The following is a 21,351-nucleotide window of genomic DNA, read 5'->3' on the forward strand; positions in this document are numbered from 1 at the left end:
AGTCGAGTCATAAATCCCAAAAAAAACTCAAAAAAGGGGTCAACTTATATGCCGGATGTACTTTTTGAGGCCTTAAATTCAGCTCAAGATCTAATCCGTGCTGATCTGGCATATAGGTCAACCCTTGAAAAAAACAATTCAGTGTATAAGTTGACCCTTGAAAAACAAAAAAAAACCTGACTGCGACAGATTTTCAATAAGATTTTTATTGAAAGCAACAACACATTTAGAACCCTTCAAAATCACTCTCACTATCATTGTCTGAAGCAAAGATGGGGGCAACAGATCCATACTCTCACTGTTTAAACAGTCATCATAGGGGTCCCAGTCTCTATCAGATGAGGCAGTTTTAGCTTCATCGTCAGTTTCCCACAATAAATCATCTTCCCTGCCATCAATTGCACAAGAGATACCACTCTTTTTAAATGATTTTATCCTAGTCTCGACTTTAACTTTGCCCCATGCCTTGAGCACAAAGTTACACAGCACATCAAGTGATGCATAATGCATTGTAAATGATTGTTCTGGACTCAACAACCATGTACTCCATTCCTCACGCTCATGGTCTTTGAATGGTTTGTTCAAGCAGACATCGAGAGGTTGCAATATAGACATCAAACTACCCAGGATAACCTCCATGTAAGTATTATGTAATGCTAATGGTTATTTAAACAAAAGTTGTTGTTAATTTTATTTAAACATAAATACAGGATCAAATTTTAACTTTATACTATTAACTTAACCTTACTTCTTAATTCTGAGCGCACATATATGTAAGGTGTATATGTTCAGTAAAGTTCTTTGATTCTCACTTCTCCAAGTTCACCTGTATCAATTCTTATACTGTGCACAGAATGTAACATTTATGAATTTTCACTAGGCTCTGGTCCTTAAACTTAAATGATTACCACTCAGGTAGGTTCTTGTCGGTTTCAGGGAGAGATATTTGTTGCTTGCTGGACACACACAGACTGAGTTCCTCTGATCAGTCACTTCAGTGTCTTGCTGAAGAAACTTGTCCCATCATGGGTTTTCCAAATGATAACCTCTTCTTCCAGGTCCTCTTTTTTCCCTTATTTCAGGAGAACCACTCTAGCCAGCCATTTCCTCTTGTAAGGACTACAAGGGTTTTCAACAGGCTGAACTCAGAAGTCGCAGCCCGTCTTCAAAATTGGGTTTTCAATAGGCCTGCCAGCTTGCCATGTTGCAGCCTTCAAAAGTCTCTGCAGAACTGACTTTTCTCTCTCTCTCTCTCTCTCTCTCTCTCTCTCTCTCGAAATCCTGTTTGGTTTTTCTCTCTCTCTGCTTGTAAAAACCAGAACACCTCCACAAGGCTCCAAAACTCAAATCTTGAAAGATCTTTTCAGCATTTTGAGCCTGGACTGTTTCATTTGCGCCTGCTTCTGAAATTCTTTCCAAAGCAGTTTCATTGTCTTTATCCCAGAGCAGCAAACTCCATTCTTTGCATAAACCACCTGGCTGCCTGTTCTACACATTGTCTATTCATACTTTTCATCCATCCATCCTTTTTCATGAAAATGTGCAAAAAATACCTGCAGGGAATTTCATTTTTGGTTTAATTTTGCATTTGAAGATCACTATGGGTCTTAAATTTGTCCCGTCAGTCATGCATGATAACACCACGATAAACATGGTCCTTGTGGCCTGTAGTTCTGGTTTGCACAGTTTTAACACTTTCTATTCCACTCTTCTATTGCCCATCATGTCAAAAGTCATGGGGGTTTCATCCATGTTTCCGATATTTTCCTATGTAAACTGGTGTTTCTCCCAGTTCTGTATAATAAACTGGCAAAAACTTACAACTTTATAATCAAGATCTCTTGTAGTTATTAATACATATATTGCTTTAACAGAAAACAATAACAGTCTCTTGGTGAATTTCCATTGCTGCTGGTCTGCGACATGACACCACTCACCAGGTTTTACTGGAAAAGGATATTTGCAGATTCCCATCAACATTCAAATTGTCCTTGCACATTCAGGCTTTCAATTAATTTTATATGGTCCAGTTTAAATACATTACAGTGAAGGAAAAATGTAAACCTTTTACTAATTTGGCTGGTCCAATCTACATGTAAATTCGAGCTGGGAGTCGAAGGAGGAGAAGCTTGGAGAGAGTGACGTGGAGGTAAGCAGTTAAATACAAGGGCTTACTGGGGCTTGGGCCAACTCAAATCGGGCTGGGAGTCTGAGGAGGCAACAGCTGGAGTTTGAGCTGTGAGTCAGAGGAGTAGGAGCTTGGAGAGAGTGACTGGGTTAATTGGTCAAGGTTAATTGGTCAAGGGGCCAGTAAAAGGAGTAAAAGGGGAGGGAGTGGCCAGTGAGGAGCGGCGCACTGAGTGAGTGGGGCACTGAAGGAGTGGGACTTCCAGCCTTTGGCTCAACAGGCTTAGGCAAAAGCAGGTGAGGAGAAAGGTAAGTGGCATTATTTTAGCTCAGTCATGCCTATGGGATTAGTGCTTTGTACTGGATGTCAGATGTGGGAACCATGGGTGAGTCCCACCCTCCCAAATAGCCACATCTGCGTCAGGTGCACCAAGATGCAGTTCCTTAAGGACCGAGTTGGGGAACTGGAGCTGCAACGTGAGGACCTACGGCTGGTAAGGGAGAGTGAGGAGTTGATAGATTCAACTTTCAGGGACATAGTTACCCCAAGACCAGATGTGTCAGGTAAGTGGATAACTGTCAGGGGAGGGAAGAAAAATACCAGGAAAATGGAGAGCACACCTGTGAATATCCCTCTCAGTAACAGGTATATTTTGTTGGATGCTGTTGAGGGAGATGACCTGACATAAGCTGGCAGCAGTGACCAGGTCGCTGGCACTGAGCCTGGCATGGTGGACCAAAAGATAAAGAGGAATGCAGTGGTCATTGGGGACTCCATTGTCAGAAATAGAGACAGGAGATTCTGTGAGGCAGATAGGTATGCCCGCATGGTATGCTGCCTCCCTGGTGCAAGGGTGCGGGATATCTCAAATCGGGTCCAGGGTATTCTAAAAGGGGAAGGCGAACAGCCTGATGTCTTGGTACATGTGAGTACCAATGACATAGATAAAAAGAAGGAGGAAGTACTGAAAAAGGATTACAGAGAGCTAGGGCAGAAACTAAGAAATAGGACAGCCAGGATGGTGATCTCTGGTTTGCTAGCTGTGCCAAGTGTAACTGAGGACAAAAATGGAAGGTTAAGAAAAATGAATGTGTGGCTGAGGGGCTGGTGTAAAGGACAGGGTTTTGGCTTCTTGGATCATTGGGATCTCTTTTGGGGAAGGCATGACCTCTACAAGAAGGATGGGTTACACCTAAACCCAAAAAGGGTCAATATACTGGCAGCTAGGTTTGGTACAGCCGTCGGGTGCAGTTTAAACTAATTTGGCAGGGGGGTTGGAAGGCAAAGGACTGAAAAGATAAAACAGGAAAAGTTAGGTTAGGCAGCAAAAGTAAAAAATCAGAAAGAGCAAGGAGGGTGAAAAAAGCAAATCTGAAGGCTTTATATCTTAATGCAAGAAGCATTCAGAACAAGGTAGATGAATTAGCTATGGAAATTGAGATAAACAAATATGATTTGATTGGGATTACAGAAACATGGCTTCAGGGTGGGCAAGCCTGGGAACTTAACATCCCGGGGTATACGATATTTAGGAGGGATCGGCAAGAAAGAAAAGGGGATAGGGTAATATTGATGGTGAGAGAAAGGATCGACACGATTGACAGAAAGGATATCAACTCGGAAGATGCGGAATCTATATGGGTAGAACTGAGGAATAGCAAGGAGTGGAAAACGTTAGTGGAGGTGGTATATAGGCCTCCAAATAGTAGTGTAGAGGTGAGGGAAGGCATTAAAAGAGAAATTAGAAAAGAGTTCAATAAGGGAACAGCTGTCATCATGGGAGACTTTAATTTGCATATAGATTGGACTAGTCAAATTGGTAAAAATACTGAGGAGGAGGAATTCCTTGAATGTTTACGGGACGGTTATCTAGACCAATATGTCGAGGAACTAACTTGGGAGCAGGCCATTTTAGATTGGGTATTATGCAATTATAAGGGGCTAATCAACAATCTTGTTGTACGAGGCCCTTTGGGTAGGAGCAATCACAATATGATCGAATTCTCACTCGACATGGAGAGTGATTAAATTAAAACCGAGACTAAGGTCCTGAATTTAAATAAAGGGAATTATGATGGTATGAGACAGGAGTTGAGTAAGATTGATAGGGTGGTGTTTATGGGGGAGTTGACTGTGGATAGACAATGGAAAGCATTCACAGATCTAATAGAGAAATTGCAAAAATCGTTTATACCGGTTTGGCATAAAAATAAACCAAAAAAGGTGACTCAACCATGGATAACAAGGGAAATTAGAGACAGCATTAGGTCCAAAGAGAGAGCATATCAATTGGCCAAAAAAAGTACCGCAACCGAAGACTGGGAGCAGTTCAAGATGCACCAAAGGAGGACAAAGGGATTAATCAAGAGAGCAAAAATAAATTATGAAAGTAAGCTTGCGGCAAATATAAAAACCGGCTGCAAAAGCTTTTATAAATATGTCAAGAGGAAAAGATTCGTGAAATCCAGAGTAGGTCCCTTGCAGTCGGAATCAGGGGAATATATAATGGGGAATAAGGAAATGGCAGACCAATTAAATTCTTACTTTAGTTCTGTTTTTACAAGAGAGGATACAAATAACCTCCCAAGGATGTTGGGAAACATAGAGACTAATGCAAGGGAGGAACTGAAAGAAATCAGTATCTCTAAGGACATGGTCTTGGGGAAATTGACGGGATTGAAGGCAGATAAATCCCAAGGGCCTGATAATCTACATCCTAGGGTACTTAAGAAAGTGGCCATTCAGATAGCAGATGCTTTAAGAATTATTTTCCAGAACTCGATAGACTCAGGATCAGTACCCATGGATTGGAGGGTAGCTAATGTTAGCCCACTATTTAAAAAGTGGGGTAGAGAAAAAGCGGGGAATTATAGGCCGGTGAGCCTTACATCAGTAGTGGGCAAAATGATGGAATCCATCATTTACTTAATATTCCAGGATACATTTGTTTTAGATGTGATAGATCAGGGGGTAAAAAAGGAGGAGGAGTTGCTCTGCTTGTTAAGGAGGACATTACTGCCGTGACGTGGCAGGATGGTATGGAGGGATCGACCAGTGAGGCTGTTTGGGTGGAATTGAGGGGTGGAGGAGGCAAGAGGGTGATAATAGGGGTGTATTACAGACCACCAAATGGGCCAAGAAAATTAGAGGAACAAATTTGTAGGGAGACAGCATATATGTGTGAAAATCATAAGGTAGTGATCATGGGAGATTTTAACTTCCCACACATTGATTGGGATACCCATACGGTTAGAGGGCTGGATGGGCTGGAGTTTGTTAAATGTGTTCAGGATTGTTTTCTAAATCAGTTAGTAGAAGAACCGACTCAGGATGGTGTAATACTGGATCTCCTGTTAGGGAACGAGCTAGGTCAGGTAGCGGACATTAATGTTGGAGAACTAATTGGGTCTAGTGATCATAATTCTGTTAGATTTAGGATAGTTTTAGGGAAGATCAAGGAGAGGCCTGGATTGGAAAAGAGCAAATGTCGAAGGAATAAGAAGGGATTTGGGGAGTATTGAGAGGGACAGGATATTTTCAGGTAAGGATGTTAATGAAAAATTGAGGATATTCAAAAAAGAAATTTTGAGGGTACAGAGTAGTTATGTCCCAGTGTGGATCAAAGGAAAGGCTGGAAGTCATAGGGAGGCTTGGTTTTCGAGGAATATTGGAAAATTGGTTAGGAGAAAAATGGAGGTGTACAAGAGGTATAAAGAGCAGGGAGCTGAAAAGTTGAAGGAGGACTACAAGGAGTGTAGAACGAATCTTAAGAAAGAAATTAGAAAGGCCAAAAAAAGGCATGAAGAGGCTTTGGCTGACAGAGTAAAAATAAATCCAAAGGGTTTCAATAAGTACATTAAAAGTAAAAGATTAGTGAGAAATAAAATTGGACCCCTTGTAGATAGAGAGGGTAGGCTGAGTGAGAAGTCTGAGGAAATGGGGGATATTTTCAATGATTTCTTTGCCTCGGTATTCAGTAGGGAAAAAAATGTTGAACCAGTTGAAGTAAAGAAAAATAGTGGGGAGGTCATGAAGCATATAAGGATAACCGAGGAGGTTGTGATGGCTGTGTTAAAAAAGATAAAGGTGGATAAATCTCCCGGACCGGACAAAATATTCCCTAGGACACTCAGGGAGGCTAGTGGACAGTTAGTGGGGCCATTAACAGAGATATTTAGGATGTCACTGGCCACGGGGGTGGTACCAAAGGATTGGAGGGTGGCGCATGTGATTCCTCTGTTTAAGAAAGGGTCCAAATGCAAACCTGGGAATTATAGGCCTGTAAGTCTGACATCTGTGGTGGGCAAGTTGATGGAAAATGTTCTGAGGTATGCTATTTACAAATTTTTGGAGGTACAGGGATTGATAGGGAGTAATCAGCATGGTTTTGTCAGGGGTAGATCATGCTTGACAAACCTGATTGAGTTCTTTGAGGGGGTTACAAAAAAGGTTGATGAAGGGAAAGCTGTGGATGTTGTCTATTTGGACTTTAGTAAAGCTTTTGACAAAGTTCCCCACAGGAGGTTAGGAAAAAAGGTGGAGGCATTAGGTATAAATAAAGAGGTAGTGAAATGGATTCAGCAGTGGTTGGATAGGAGGTGTCAGAGAGTATTGGTAGAAAATTGTTTGTCAAATTGGAGGCCGGTGACTAGTGGAGTTCCTCAGGGTTCGGTCCTGGGTCCACTATTATTTGTTATATATATTAACGATCTGGATGTAGGGGTGGAGAATTGGATAAGCAAGTTTGCGGATGACACAAAGATTGCTGGTGTTGTGGACAGTGAGGTAGATTACCGTAGATTAAAAGGTGATTTAGGAAGGCTGGAGGTGTGGGCTGAGAAATGGCTGATGGAATTTAATACAGATAAATGTGAGGTGCTATATTTTGGAAAGGCAAATTTAAATAGGTCATATACATTGAATGGTAGACAATTGAGGAGTGCAGAGCAACAAAGGGATTTAGGAGTTATGGTAAATAGTACCCTCAAGGCTGATACTCAGGTAGATGGTGTGGTGAAGAAGGCATTTGGATTGTTGGCCTTCATAAATCGGAGTATTGAATTCAAGAGTAGGGAGGTTATGATGAAATTGTACAAGGCATTGGTGAGGACAAATTTGGAGTACTGTGTACAGTTTTGGTCACCAAATTATAGGAAAGATATAAACAAAATAGAGAGAGTGCAGAGAAGGTTCACGAGAATGTTGACAGGATTTCAGGGTCTGATTTACAAGGAAAGGTTGTGCAGACTGGGGCTTTTTTCTCTGGAGCGTAGAAGATTGAGAGGGGACTTGATAGAGGTGTTTAAGATTTTAAAAGGGACAGACAGAGTAAATGTGGATAGGCTTTTTCAATTAAGAAAGGGGGAGATTCAAACTAGAGGACATGGTTTAAGATTAAAGGGGTAAAATTATAAGGGGAACATGAGGGGAAATTTCTTTACGCAGAGCATGGTGGGGATATGGAATGAGCAGACGTGGTCGAGGCGGGATCATTGGTTACATTTAAGGAAAGACTGGATCGTTACATGGATAGGAGGGGACTAGAGGGGTATGGACCGGGTGCTGGTCAGTGGGACTAGGAGGGTGGGGATTTGCTACGGCATGGACTAGTAGGGCCGAACTGGCCTGTTCTGTGCTGTAAGTGGTTATATGGTTATATGCTCCCTAATGGTTCTTTTACTCTGAAGTCTTTAAGCTCTCTAATCATCTCTGGTGCATTACACAACACCCAATCCAGTGAAGCCATCGACAAGCTGCTCTAAGCCAGCCTATTTTATATCTACTTCTGCTTAATTGTTTTACTTTTGATTTTGCTCTAGATTGTCTTAACATAGAAACATAGAAGGTAGGAGCTCGACCCTTCGAGCCTGCTCTGCTATTCAACGAGATCATGGCTGATCTTAAAGTTCAGTACCCCGTCCCCGCCTTCTCTCCGTAACCTTTACTACCCTTATACTGAAGAAATAGATCTAATTCCCTCTTAAATATATTTAATGAACCTGCCTCTACTGCCCTCTGTGGCAATGAATTCCACAGATTCACCACCCTCTGGGTAAAGAAATTCCTCCCCATCTCGGTCTTAAATGGTTTGCCTATTATCCTCAAACCATGGCCCCGGGTTCTGGATTTTCCCATCATTGGAAACATCCCATCTGCATCCATTCTGTCCAGTCCTGCCAGAATTTTATATGTCTCTATGAGATCCCCTCTCAATCTTCTAAACTCCAGCGAGTACAATCCCAATTTGCGTAATCTTTCCTCATAAGTCATTCCTGCCATTCCAGGTATCAGCCTGGTGAATCGCCTCTGCACTCCCTCTATTGCAAGAACATCCTTCCTTAGATAAGGTGACCAAAACTGCATCCAATACTCCAGGTGGGGTCTCACCAAGGCCCTGTACAGCTGCAGTAAGGTATCCTTGTTCCTATACTCAAACCCTCTTGATATGAAAGCCAACATACCATTTGCCTTTTTAACCGCCTGCTGTACCTGCATGCTCGCCTTCAGAGACTGGTGTACAAGTACCCCTAGGTCTCTCTGCACTTCCCCATCTCCCAATCTATTGCCATTCAAATAATAATCCGCCCTCCGGTTTGTATTACCAAAGTGGATAACCTCACATTTATCCACATTGTAGTGCATTTGCCATGTATCTGCCCAGTCCCTCAATTTATCCAAATCACACTGGAGCTTCCTGACCCCCTCTTCAGTGCACACAACCCCTCCTAGCTTAATGTCGTCTGCAAATTTGGAGATATTACATCCAATCCCCTCATCCAGATCATTAATGTAAATTGTGAACAGCTGGGGTCCCAGTACAGATCCCTGTGGTACCCCACTGGTCACTGCCTGCCACTCAGAAAATGAGCCATTTATCCCAACTCTCTGTCTTCTACCCGCCAGCCAGTTCTCAATCCACATCAATACTTTGCCCCCAATCCCATGAGCTTTGATTTTGGAAGCCAGTCGTTTATACGGGACCTTATCGAAGGCCTTTTGGAAGTCCAGGTACACCACATCCACTGGCTCTCCCCCATCTATTTTACCTGTCACCATCTAAAAGAATTCCAATAGATTTGTCAAGCACGATTTACCTTTTGTATATCCATGTGACTCTGTCCGATCCCTTCTCTGCTAGTCATATGCTCCACTATTACATCCATATAACCATATAACCACTTACAGCACAGAACAGGCCAGTTCAGCCCTACTAGTCCATGCCGTAGCAAATCCCCACCCTCCTAGTCCCACTGACCAGCACACGGTCCATACCCCTCTAGTCCCCTCCTATCCATGTAACGATCCAGTCTTTCCTTAAATGTAACCAATGATCCCGCCTCGACCACGTCTGCTCATTCCATATTCCCACCACCCTCTGCGTAAAGAAATTTCCCCTCATGTTCCCCTTATAATTTTACCCCTTCAATCTTAAACCATGTCCTCTAGTTTGAATCTCCCCCTTTCTTAATTGAAAAAGCCTATCCACATTTACTCTGTCTGTCCCTTTTAAAATCTTAAACACCTCTATCAAGTCCCCTCTCAATCTTCTACGCTCCAGAGAAAAAAGCCCCAGTCTGCACAACCTTTCCTTGTAACTCAGACCCTGAAATCCTGTCAACATTCTCGTGAACCTTCTCTGCACTCTCTCTATTTTGTTTATATCTTTCCTATAATTTGGTGACCAAAACTGTACACAGTAATCCAAATTTGGCCTCACCAATGCCTTGTACAATTTCATCATAACCTCCCTACTCTTGAATTCAATACTCCGATTTATGAAGGCCAACATTCCAAATGCCTTCTTCACCACACCATCTACCTGAGTATCAGCCTTGAGGGTACTATTTACCATAACTCCTAAATCCCTTTGTTGCTCTGCACTCCTCAATTGTCTACCATTCAATGTATATGACCTATTTAAATTTGCCTTTCCAAAATGTAGCACCTCACATTTATCTGTATTAAATTCCATCAGCCATTTCTCAGCCCACACCTCCAGCCTTCCTAAATCACCTTTTAATCTACGGTAATCTACCTCACTGTTCACAACACCACCAATCTTTGTGTCATCCGCAAACTTGCTTATCCAATTCTCCACCCCTACATCCAGATCGTTAATATATATAACAAATAATAGTGGACCCAGGACCGAACCCTGAGGAACTCCACTAGTCACCGGCCTCCAATTGGACAAACAATTTTCTACCACTACTCTCTGACACCTTCCATCCAACCACTGCTGAATCCATTTCACTACCTCCTTATTTATACCTAATGCCTCCACCTTTTTTCCTAACCTCCTGTGGGGAACTTTGTCAAAAGCTTTACTAAAGTCCAAATAGACAACATCCACAGCTTTCCCTTCATCAACCTTTTTTGTAACCCCCTCAAAGAACTCAATCAGGTTTGTCAAGCATGATCTACCCCTGACAAAACCATGCTGATTACTCCCTATCAATCCTTGTACCTCCAAAAATTTGTAAATAGCATCCCTCAGAACACTTTCCATCAACTTGCCCACCACAGACGTCAGACTTACAGGCCTATAATTCCCAGGTTTGCATTTGGACCCTTTCTTAAACAGAGGAACCACATGCGCCACCCTCCAATCCTTTGTTATCACCCCCGTGGCCAGTGACATCATAAATATCTCTGCTAATGGCCCCACTAACTGTCCACTAGCCTCCCTGAGTGTCCTAGGGAATATTTTGTCCGGTCCGGGAGATTTATCCACCTTTATCTTTTTTAACACAGCCATCACTAACTCATCGGTTATCCTTATATGCTTCATGATCTCCCCACTATTTTTCTTTACTTCAACTGGTTCAACATTTTTTTCCCTACTGAATACCAAGGCAAAGAAATCATTCAAAATTTCCCCCACTTCCTCAGACTTCTCACTCAGCCTACCCTCTCTATCTACAAGGGGTCCAATTTTATCTCTCACTAATCTTTTACTTTTAATGTATTTATAGAAACCCTTTGGATTTATTTTTACTCTGTCAGCCAAAGCCTCTTCATGCCTTTTTTTGGCCTTTCTAATTTCTTTCTTAAGATTCGTTCTACACTCCTTGTAGTCCTCCTTCAACTTCTCAGCTTCCTGCTCTTTATACCTCTTGTACACCTCCCTTTTTCTCCTAACCAAATTTCCAATATTCCTCGAAAACCAAGCCTCCCTATGACTTCCAGCCTTTCCTTTGATCCACACTGGGACATAACTTCTCTGTACCCTTAAAATTTCTTTTTTGAATATCCTCAATTTTTCATTAACATCCTTACCTGAAAATATCCTGTCCCACTCAATACTCCCCAAATCCCTTTTTATTCCTTCGAAATTTGCTCTTTTCCAATCCAGAACCTCAACTTTAGGCCTCTCCTTGCTCTTCCCTAAAACTACCCTAAAACTAACAGAATTATGATCACTAGACCCAATTGGTTCTCCAACATTAATGTCCGCTACCTGACCTAGCTCGTTCCCTAACAGGAGATCCAGTATTACACCGTCCTGAGTCGGTTCTTCTACTAACTGATTTAGAAAACAATCCTGAACACATTTAATGAACTCCAGCCCATCCAGCCCTCTAACCGTATGGGTATCCCAATCAATGTGTGGGAAGTTAAAATCTCCCATGATCACTACCTTATGATTTTCACACATATACGCTATCTCCCTACAAATTTGTTCCTCTAATTTTCTTGGCCCATTTGGTGGTTTGTAATACACCCCTATTATCACCCTCTTGCCTCCTCCACCCCTCAATTCCACCCAAACAGCCTCACTGGTCGATCCCTCCATACCATCCTGCCACCTCACGGCAGTAATGTCCTCCTTAACAAGCAGAGCAACTCCTCCTCCTTTTTTACCCCCTGATCTATCACATCTAAAATAAATGTATCCTGGAATATTAAGTTGGCAGTCCTGCCCCTCCTGTAGCCAGGTCTCAATAATTGCCACAATATCGTGACCCGAAGTATCTATCCATGCTCTCATCTCATCTACCTTGTTCACTATGCTTCTTGCATTAAAATATATACATCTCAGAGAATGACCCTCACATATATTCTCTTTTTTACCTTCTACCCTAATCACCATCCTACCTTTGTTATCTTTTTTATTCCTATCTAGGTGGCCATACTCCCTGGACACTGCTCTCACACTCTGTTCCCCACCCCCCTGCCAAACTAGTTTAAACCTTCTCCCACAACTGTAGCAAATCTGCTTGCCAGCACATTGGTCCCCCTCCAGTTCAAGTGGAGTCCGTCCCTCTTGTACAGGTCCGACCTTCCGCAGAAGAGATCCCAATGATCCAGAAATCTTATCCCTTGCCCCCTGCATCATCTCTTTAGCCACGCATTCATCTTCCACATCCTCCTATTTCTACCCTCACTAGCTCATGGCACGGGCAGCAATCCAGAGATTACTACCTTGGAGGTCCTGTTTTTTAACTTTCTACAATATGATTGAGTTCAATTTGAGATTGAATAAGGAGAAACTAAAGTCTGATGTGTTTGTATTTCAGTGGAGAAGAGGAAATTACAGTGGCATGAATGAGGAAATGGCCAAAGTAGATTGGAAGGAGGCACTAGTAGGGAAGACCGCTGAGCAGAAGTGGATGGAGTTTTTGCAATAAATGAGGAAGGTGCAGGAGAAATAAATACCAATTAAAGATGAAATATTTGAATGGACAAAGGTCACAACTCTGGCTGACAAGGGAAGTCAAAGCCAAATTAAAAGCAAGAGAGAGGGCATAGGCGTAAGCAAAAATTAGTGCAAAGATAGAATGGGAAGTGTTAAAAAAAATGAAGGTAATGAAAAGACTCAAAAGAAGAGAAAATATGAAATATGAAAGTAGCTTGTAAATACTATCAAAGTATTTAGCTTCCATCAAAAAGTTTCTTCAAGTGTATAAAGTGTAAAAGAGAGGTGGGAATAGATACAGGATCACTAGAAAATGACACAGGAGAAATAATGAGAGAGAGAAGATGGCAGAGGAACTAATTGAGTATTTTTCATCAGACCTCACTGTGGAAGGCATTAGCAGTGTGTCAGATGTTAAAGAGTATCAGGGAAAGGAACTGAGAGCAGTTACTATTTCAAGGGATAAGGAGCTCAGAAAACCAAATGGTCCAAGGGTGGATAAGTCTTACAGATCAGATGGATTGCAACCTCGCATTCTGAAAGAGGTAGCAGTGGAGAATGTAGAGGCATTGATAATGATCTTTCAGGAACCAATGGATTCCGGTATAGTTTCAGAGGACTGAAAAATCATGAACATTGCCCCATTATTGAAGAAGCAATGGAGGCAGAAGAAAGGAATTTATAGACTGGGAAGCCGTGGTTTGAAGATGTTGTAGTAGTCAATTGTCAAGGATGAGATTACAAAGTGCTTGGAGGCGCATGACAAGATAGGCCAAAGCCAGCATGGTTTCCTTAAAGGAAAATCTTGAATAAGAACCTTATCTGAATTCTTTGAAGAAGTGACAAGTAGACTAGATAAAGGAAATGCAATGGATGATGTGTATTTGGATTTTCAGAAGGCTTTTGACAAAGTGACACACATGAGGCTCCTTAACAAGATAAGTAGGAAAAATACTAGCATGTGTAGAGCATTGGCTAATTGGCAGGAAGCAGAGAATTTGAATGCAGGGATCATATTCTGTGTGGTTGCCAGTTGCTAGTGGCATTCCACAGGGTTTGGTGTTGGGGCTGCTTCTTTTTATGTGGTATATTAATGATTTAGATTATGGAAAGAATGGCTTTGTAGCCAAGTTTGCAGATAATATGAAGGTAGCTGGAGGAGCAGGTAGTGTTAAAGAAAGAGACAGCAGAAGGATGGACAGATTAGGAGAATGGGCAGAGAAGTGGCAAATAAAATATAATGTCAGAAATTGTACCGTCACGCACAGCTAGACTATTTACTAAATGGGAAGCCATGAGTGGTGAAAGTCTGGAAATTGCTGCCATCAGCACCTGTGGAACCACGTTATTGTTCGGCAGAGATTGATAGGTACCTTAATATTCAGGATATCAATCGTTATGGCTGGATAGCAGGGTAAAAAAGCTGATTAGGAAAATGTGTCAGCTCATGATGGAATAGTGAAGTGGAATAAATGGGCCAAATGGCCTATTTCTGCTCGTATACCTTATTGCCTTATGGTCTTATGGAGAAAATTTTAAATATCCAGATGCAAAGGGATCTGGATAAAGTGTCCTCATGTAGGATAGTCTAAAGGTAAACCTGCATGTTATGTCAGTGGTGAAGAAAGCAAATGAAATGCTGGCATTTATTTCAAAGGAACAGAATATAAGAGCAGGGATGTGATGTTGAGGCACTGGTGAAATGTCAGTTGGAGTGTAGTTTTGGGCTCCTCATTAAGAAAGGATGTGCCGACATTGGAGATGGTTCTGAGGAGATTCACAAGGATGACTCTGGGAATGTAAGGTTTATCATATGAGGAGCATTTGATAACTCTTGGCCTGTACTCATTGGAATTTAGGAGATTGAAAGGGAAATCTCATTGTCAGAAGATATGGAGAGAGTCAATATAGAAAGGTCTTTTTCTATGATGGGAGAGTCCAAGGCAAGAGGAAACAACTTCAGGATTAAAGTTGACAGTGATATGGATGAATTTCTTTCACCAGAGGCTGGTAAATCTGTGGAATTTGTTGCCACTGGTGGTTGTGGAGGCCCTGTCATTGGATGTATTTAAGGCAGAAATTGGTCAGTTCTTGATTAATCGGGGCATCAATGGTCATGGGGAGAAGACCGGGCAGTGTGGTTTAGTGGGAAAATGGATCGGTTCATGATTAAATGGCCGGGCAGATTCAATGGCCTATAGCCTATTTCTGCTCCTTCTCCTATGTCTTATGGGCCTATGGAGAAATGGTTCAGAGATAAGAGAAAGAAGTGAAGAATAATGAATATTTCAATCTTTAATTTGACACTTTGACAGAATGAGATTGCAAATTTGTAACAGTTAATTGTAAATGTCAAACAAGTTGAAGGACAAAACTGACATGTCATTAGACAAGTCATTCATATGGAAGTTATTAAACTGAACTCTCTCATGGCAAATTTAGACTGTCAAGACAAATGTCATAACTTCATAATATTCAATATCTCCGAGAGATTGTGACATATGTTTTGTGAAAAATAAATTCATTATGTACACATTTAATTTCAAACAATTAACAATGAATGTTATTCATCCAAATTATCTTGAAACTAGATACATTATCATATCCTGGAACTACAAGAACATCAGAAATCTACAAATGCATCCCCACTGGGTAAGGATACTATATATTGTCACATAAGTATGCTGTACTCCGTTACCAAAATTCATTAAGCAAGCATATAGGGCATTTAGTGATAAGAACGAAAAATTAATTTTGAGGCACCAAGATTTGAACAAATGTAGTGTGTGCCATCTTGTGGTCAGATTTATCAACTGTAAGGAAACTTCTCCGTGATGAGCAGAGAAAATATATTCTGGTCACATCATCAGCCACTACTACTTTGGCCACTGAAAGAGCTGTAATGTCAATCTAATTTCCTCTTGGTCTATACCAGGTGTATTTTAAATGTACTGCAAGTTTTTGCCTCCAACATTCATTCAAGCAATAACTTCCAAAATTTTGAATGGAATCAAATTTCCAAGGCTCTTCTCTTTAATTTCTCCCTGCAATATACCATAGTTTCAAGAAGGCCACCATCATCCCAACGAAAATTAAAAGCACCACAACAGACCTAAATGACTATATATCAATGGAATGGAGATTAACCATCATGAAGTGTTTTGAGAGAGTGATTATGCATCACGTCATCCCTAGCCTCCCCATCAACCTTGACCTACTTTAATATACCTACCATCGAAACAAGTGCATAACAGACCATCTCCTTGGCCTACGACTCTGGACACCAAGGATACTCATGTCAGACTTCACCTTCAATACCATAGTTATCAATAAACGCATCCTCTGCAACTGGATTCTTGATTTCCTCTGTCAGATTATCATCAGTTAAGATGGGAAGCAACACCTCCTCCACAATCATACTCAACACCTGTGTCCTGCACGGTCATGTTCTCAGCCCCATACAATACTCTTATGACTGTGTGCCATTTTTAAGTTCACTGTTGACACCAGCGTCATCAGCTAAAGATCAAATAATGATAAGACTAAATACTGCATGGAGATTAATAGCCTGGTGGCCTCATGCCAAGATAACAACCTCTCACCCAAGGCATAAGAGCTATCATAGACTTGATTGGGGGGGGGGGTGCAAGAGAGTAGAGTGAACAGTCCATACCAATGGTACTGAAGTGAAGGTAGTAGAGAGCTTCAAGTTTTTATCAGTAAACATTTCCAATGTGCTGACTTGAACTACTCACATTGAAAGCACACCAACATTTGTACTTCCTTGGAAGACTAAGGAAATTCAGCTTGTCCTTAGCAACTTTGCAGATGCACCATCAAAAGTATCCCTGCTGGATGCATTGCAGTTTGGTATTGATTCAAGATCAGAAGTGCAGAAGGTGGTCAACACACCTCTCACCTCTCCGTCAACACGTTCTGCTGCCTCAAAAAGCAGCCAATATACTGAAACTCCCATTACACCCTGGCCACACTTTCTTCTCCCTCCTCTATCAAAGGGGAAAAGGTTCAACAATGCAAAATCATGCAGGAACAGGTTCAAAGACAGTTTCTTCTCCACAGCCAATGCCTATGAGAAGGGAGTGCAGGGGCTGCATCAAACCCGGGCCCAGGGTCCAAAAGGGGGCCTGGGGCTCCTGGGCAAATCAGTGGGCAAAATTTGGGCAAACCTGGGGAGACGGAGGCTTGAATCAATCAAGTCTCTGTTTCCCCACTATAGTTAAATGTACTAATTGATCTTTTGCAGTAACACTACACACTGTAACATGCTCTTGCACTTCCCCTTTCTACTACAGGTAGACTCCTACTTACAATGGGGTTCCGTTCCGGGACCCGCATTGTAAGGTGAAATTATCATTAAGTCACAGACTACTTGTGCCAGTAGCATCCTGCCTTGTCCCTGCCAGGAGGCCGACATCCCCACTGTTGCTGGCGATAAGTCGATATCCCTGCTCCTGCTGGAGGGAGGCTGACAAGCCTGCTCCTCCTGGCTCAGGAGGCTGATGTCCTTGCTGCTGCCAGCGGGAGGCCAACATCCCCATTGCTGCAGGCGGGAGGCTGACATATTGTATACATGTTCAGAGTTGACTTATTGGACTTAATGGTGAAACCAACACTTCTCAATGTAGCAGGTATAATGTGTCAATAAAGAACTTGAACTCTATTTACAATTAACTTAAATGTGCTCTTTTTACTGACCTTTCTACATAGGAATGGGATATTTCCTATTGGCCTGTTCTGAATCTAATTCAATTATGATCCCTGCCTCAAAAAGGTTCTGTTTCACTTCCTGAGTCCAGAATCAACTCATTCTTATTGCACTAATTAATAAGTTCTCATACCTGTTCTTTCACTTATTTTTACAGCTTTTTCTCTTTAGCCTCTCACAGATTTTCCTCTATTGTTTTGTTCACAGTTCTCAATTTTGTCAACACATTTTCTGTACATCTTCTCCACTTTGTTTTCTCATTTCACAGTCACGAGAATATTTTGTTTTATCTCCTCAAACATTACAGCTTCCATCCTTTATTTGTATCTTCTCAACTCTATTTCTCACGTTATTTTTCACATTTCCCTTTTCTTGTGTTTGCTTATTTCCTGGGAGAAAGATGATGAAAGTCATTCACACTTGGATCCTGCTCCATCAAGCAGTTAATCACAATTCATAACACCTCATATCCCAATCTGCCATCTGTCTCTTTACCTCAGTCTTTATGTTTGTCATATCTGGAGATTCTACACATTATAATGGTTCAAGATCTAAATTTCTACTGCTTGTGCAAATGTACTAATTTTCTGACTTCACCCCTAAGTGGTCCTTCCAATGTTAAAATTATGTTGCCTTTTCTCCTGGTACATCCACTAAAATAAATAAAGTTCTCGGATATCAAACTTTTAACTATTTAAAATGTTTTAAAGGTTAACTTCCAAATACAAAAGAATGCAAGACAAGTTAATGAAACCTTTCATCACATTTTAAATCTTTAATCCTGGTGTTAATCTGGTGACCTCTCAAACACAAAATATCCTTCACAAGGTACATTGGCCAAATCTGAACGGAGCTCCAGAGAATGTCTCACCGAGATTCATATGTGAAGCATAATTTCTTCTCTTTCTTACACCTCTCATGAAATAATGGAACAATTCTTTCTTCTAAAAGGGATTAAAGGCAACCAAATTTGAAAGCCTCTCAACATACAAACAAGTTGTGGAGTAATATTTTCTGACACTGAGTGTTAGAAACATACAATTAGCCTGCCTTTTTGAGCAGAGATATTAAGTAGAGATAATAAAAAAAATTTTAGTCCTTAAGGCATCAGGTCAAACCATGGTACTTTATAGGCAATTAATATGTTTTGAATTCAATCCATATTGTTCTATATAAGTAACTAAATGTAAAATTTTCTCAACACTGTAAAAGCAGTCTTTGTCAAGATGGATAATTGAATTTTTTACCCAGGTATAATTGTGTTTCCTGTATCATTTTATCATGCACTATCTTTAAACTCATCACTTTCAGACATCTCCCTCGCACAGACTCCAACCTCATTCTTTACCAACCTCTCACTGCCCGGTTCTACCTCTTACCCAAAATTCACAAACCCAATTATCCCAGCAAATCCATCATTTCCATGTGCTTCTGCCCCACCAAACTGGTACCTCTATCTAGCCAAAGCAAGATGACAACTTTCAGACACCTCTTCTTACTTTCCCTTCCAACAAGACCCCACCAAAACTCATCAAGCTACTGTATCACGCACTTTCTCTGAACTCAGCGCTTCTGGTCATCTCCCTCGCATGACATCCAACTTCATTTCCCAACCCTGCACTCCTGGTTCTACCTCTTACCCGAGATCCACAAATTAAATTTTCCCAGCAGATCCATAATTTCCGCATCCTCCTGCCCCACTGAATTGTTATGTGCTTACCTCAACTCCATTTTGTCTCCTCCTGTTTCAGTCCCTCCCACCTACATCCATGAAACTTCACATGCCTCCATCACTTCAACAACTTCAGTTCCCTGAACTCAACAGGCTCATCTTTATTATGGATATCCAATCACTATGCACCTATATCCCTCACACTGAAGGCCTCAAAGCACTTTGTTTCTTTTTCAACAACAGACCCAACTAGTCCCCCTCCACCTCTACTCTCCACAGTCCTTGGGCTGGCAAAACTTGTCCTCACTCTCAGTAACTATTCCTTTGACGCAACCCACTTTCTCCAAATCAAAGGTATAGCCATGGGTACGAACATGGGGCCCAGCTATCCCTGCTTTTTTGTTGACTACGCAGAACAATCCATACTACAAGCCTACACAGGCAAGTCTCCTCAACTGTACCTCGATGTCTATTTTGTTGCTGTCTTATACACCCATGATGAGCTTGTTGACTTCATCTACTTTGCTGCCAACTTCCATTCTGAACTCAAATTCACTTGGTCCATCTCTAGCAACACTTTCTCTTTTCTCAATCTTTCTGGTTCAGCTCGGGAGACAAACTCTTGACAGGTATCTTCCACAAGCCAACTAACTCTCACAACTACTGTGATTACACCATTTCACACCCTGTCCCCTGTAAGGATTCCATCACTTTCTCTCAATTCTTCTATCTCCATTACATTTGCTCCCAGGACGAGGTCTTCCATGCCAGATCATCAGCGATGTCTTCCTACTTCAAAAAACATGCCATCCCTTCTACCAGCATCAACTTGGCCTCACCCACATATCCTCCATTACCCACACATCTGTCGTGGGCCCGTCTATGCCACTTGCAACAAGGACAGGATTCGCCTTGTCCTCACCTACCACTCCACCAGCCTCTACATCCAACGTATCATCCCCTGGCATTTCTACCACCTACATGATCACACAACCAGACACATCTCCCCTTCTCCTCTCCTATTCACCTTTCACAAAGACTGCTCCCTCCTTAACTCCATCATCTACTCCTCCCTTCCCACCAATCACCCCCCCCCCACCCCCGTCACCTACCCTTGTGACTGCTAGAGATGCTCCACTTTCACCCACCCTTCCTCCCTCATGACCATTCAGGGCCCAAAACAGTCCTTCCAAGAGGAGTAAAACACAAAAGTCTACTGAACTATGATTGAAGTAGAAGTCCCTACACAACTTTTGCAGACAACGGGAGACTCTGTCAGTTCTGGAGGATCCCATTTGGCATCACAAATGGGGTCTCAATCTTCCAGAGACAGATGGACCAAATGGAGGATGAATTAAATTTGAAGGCCACCTTCCCATACTTTGACAATGTTACCATTTGTGGCCCCACCCTGGAGGACCATAACGCCAACCATCAGAGCTTTCTCCATACAGCTAAAGCCCGGAACCTCACTTAAAACACCAGCAAGTGCATGTTCAGGGCTAGACACCTTGCCATCTTGGGCGATGTGGCAAAGAATGGTATCATTGGCCCCGACCCCGACAAGATGCGCCCCCTGTTGGAACTCCCGATCCCAAGGACCATGAAGACTTTGAGGAAGTGTCTGGGCTTCTTCTCATATTATGCCCAATGGATCCCTCAATATGCCAACAAGGTCCGTCTCCTCCTAGAAACCACTTCTTTTCCACTGACAGCCGAAGCTCAAACAGCTTTAAACTACATCAGAAGCCACATTGTAAAGGCCACCATGCAGGCAGTGGATGAAAATGTACCTTTCCAGGTGAAAAGCGACATTTCAGACGTACCCCTGGTTCCAACCGTTAATCAGGCACGTTGGCAGTTTGAATTTTTTTTCCAGGACCTGACAAATCCACGAGCTTCAGAATCCATCAGTGGAGAAAGAGGCACAAGCCATTGTAGAGGCCATCAGGCACTGGAGGCACTACCTGGTGGGGAGGAAATTCACCCTCCTCACGGTCCAGTGATCGGTGGCTTTCATGTTCAGCAACACAAAATGAGGCAAAATTAAAAATGACAAAATTGCTAGGTGGAGGATTGAACTCTCCACCTACAACAACGATTTAGTCTACCGACCTGGTTCCATCAATGAGTCTCCAGATGCCCTGTCCAGAGGAAGCTGTGCTTCTGTCCACACCAGCTAGTTG

At 42.0% G+C, this 21,351-nt stretch overlaps 1 long non-coding RNA gene across 1 annotated transcript in view; it reads left to right on the forward strand.

The window, feature by feature from the left end:
- The window catches only part of LOC138752789 (uncharacterized), a 45,497-nt gene extending 30,075 nt beyond the window's left edge, over window positions 1-15,422 (forward strand). The window contains exons 2-3 of the long non-coding RNA XR_011350933.1: window positions 12,649-12,768; window positions 15,359-15,422. This is a non-coding gene — a long non-coding RNA (uncharacterized lncRNA). The remainder of the gene's footprint in view (window positions 1-12,648; window positions 12,769-15,358) is intronic.
- Window positions 15,423-21,351: the final 5,929 nt, after the last annotated feature.

This window comes from Narcine bancroftii, chromosome 2 (assembly GCF_036971445.1).
Source record: "Narcine bancroftii isolate sNarBan1 chromosome 2, sNarBan1.hap1, whole genome shotgun sequence".
In the NCBI taxonomy this organism is placed as follows: Eukaryota; Metazoa; Chordata; class Chondrichthyes; order Torpediniformes; family Narcinidae; genus Narcine; species Narcine bancroftii.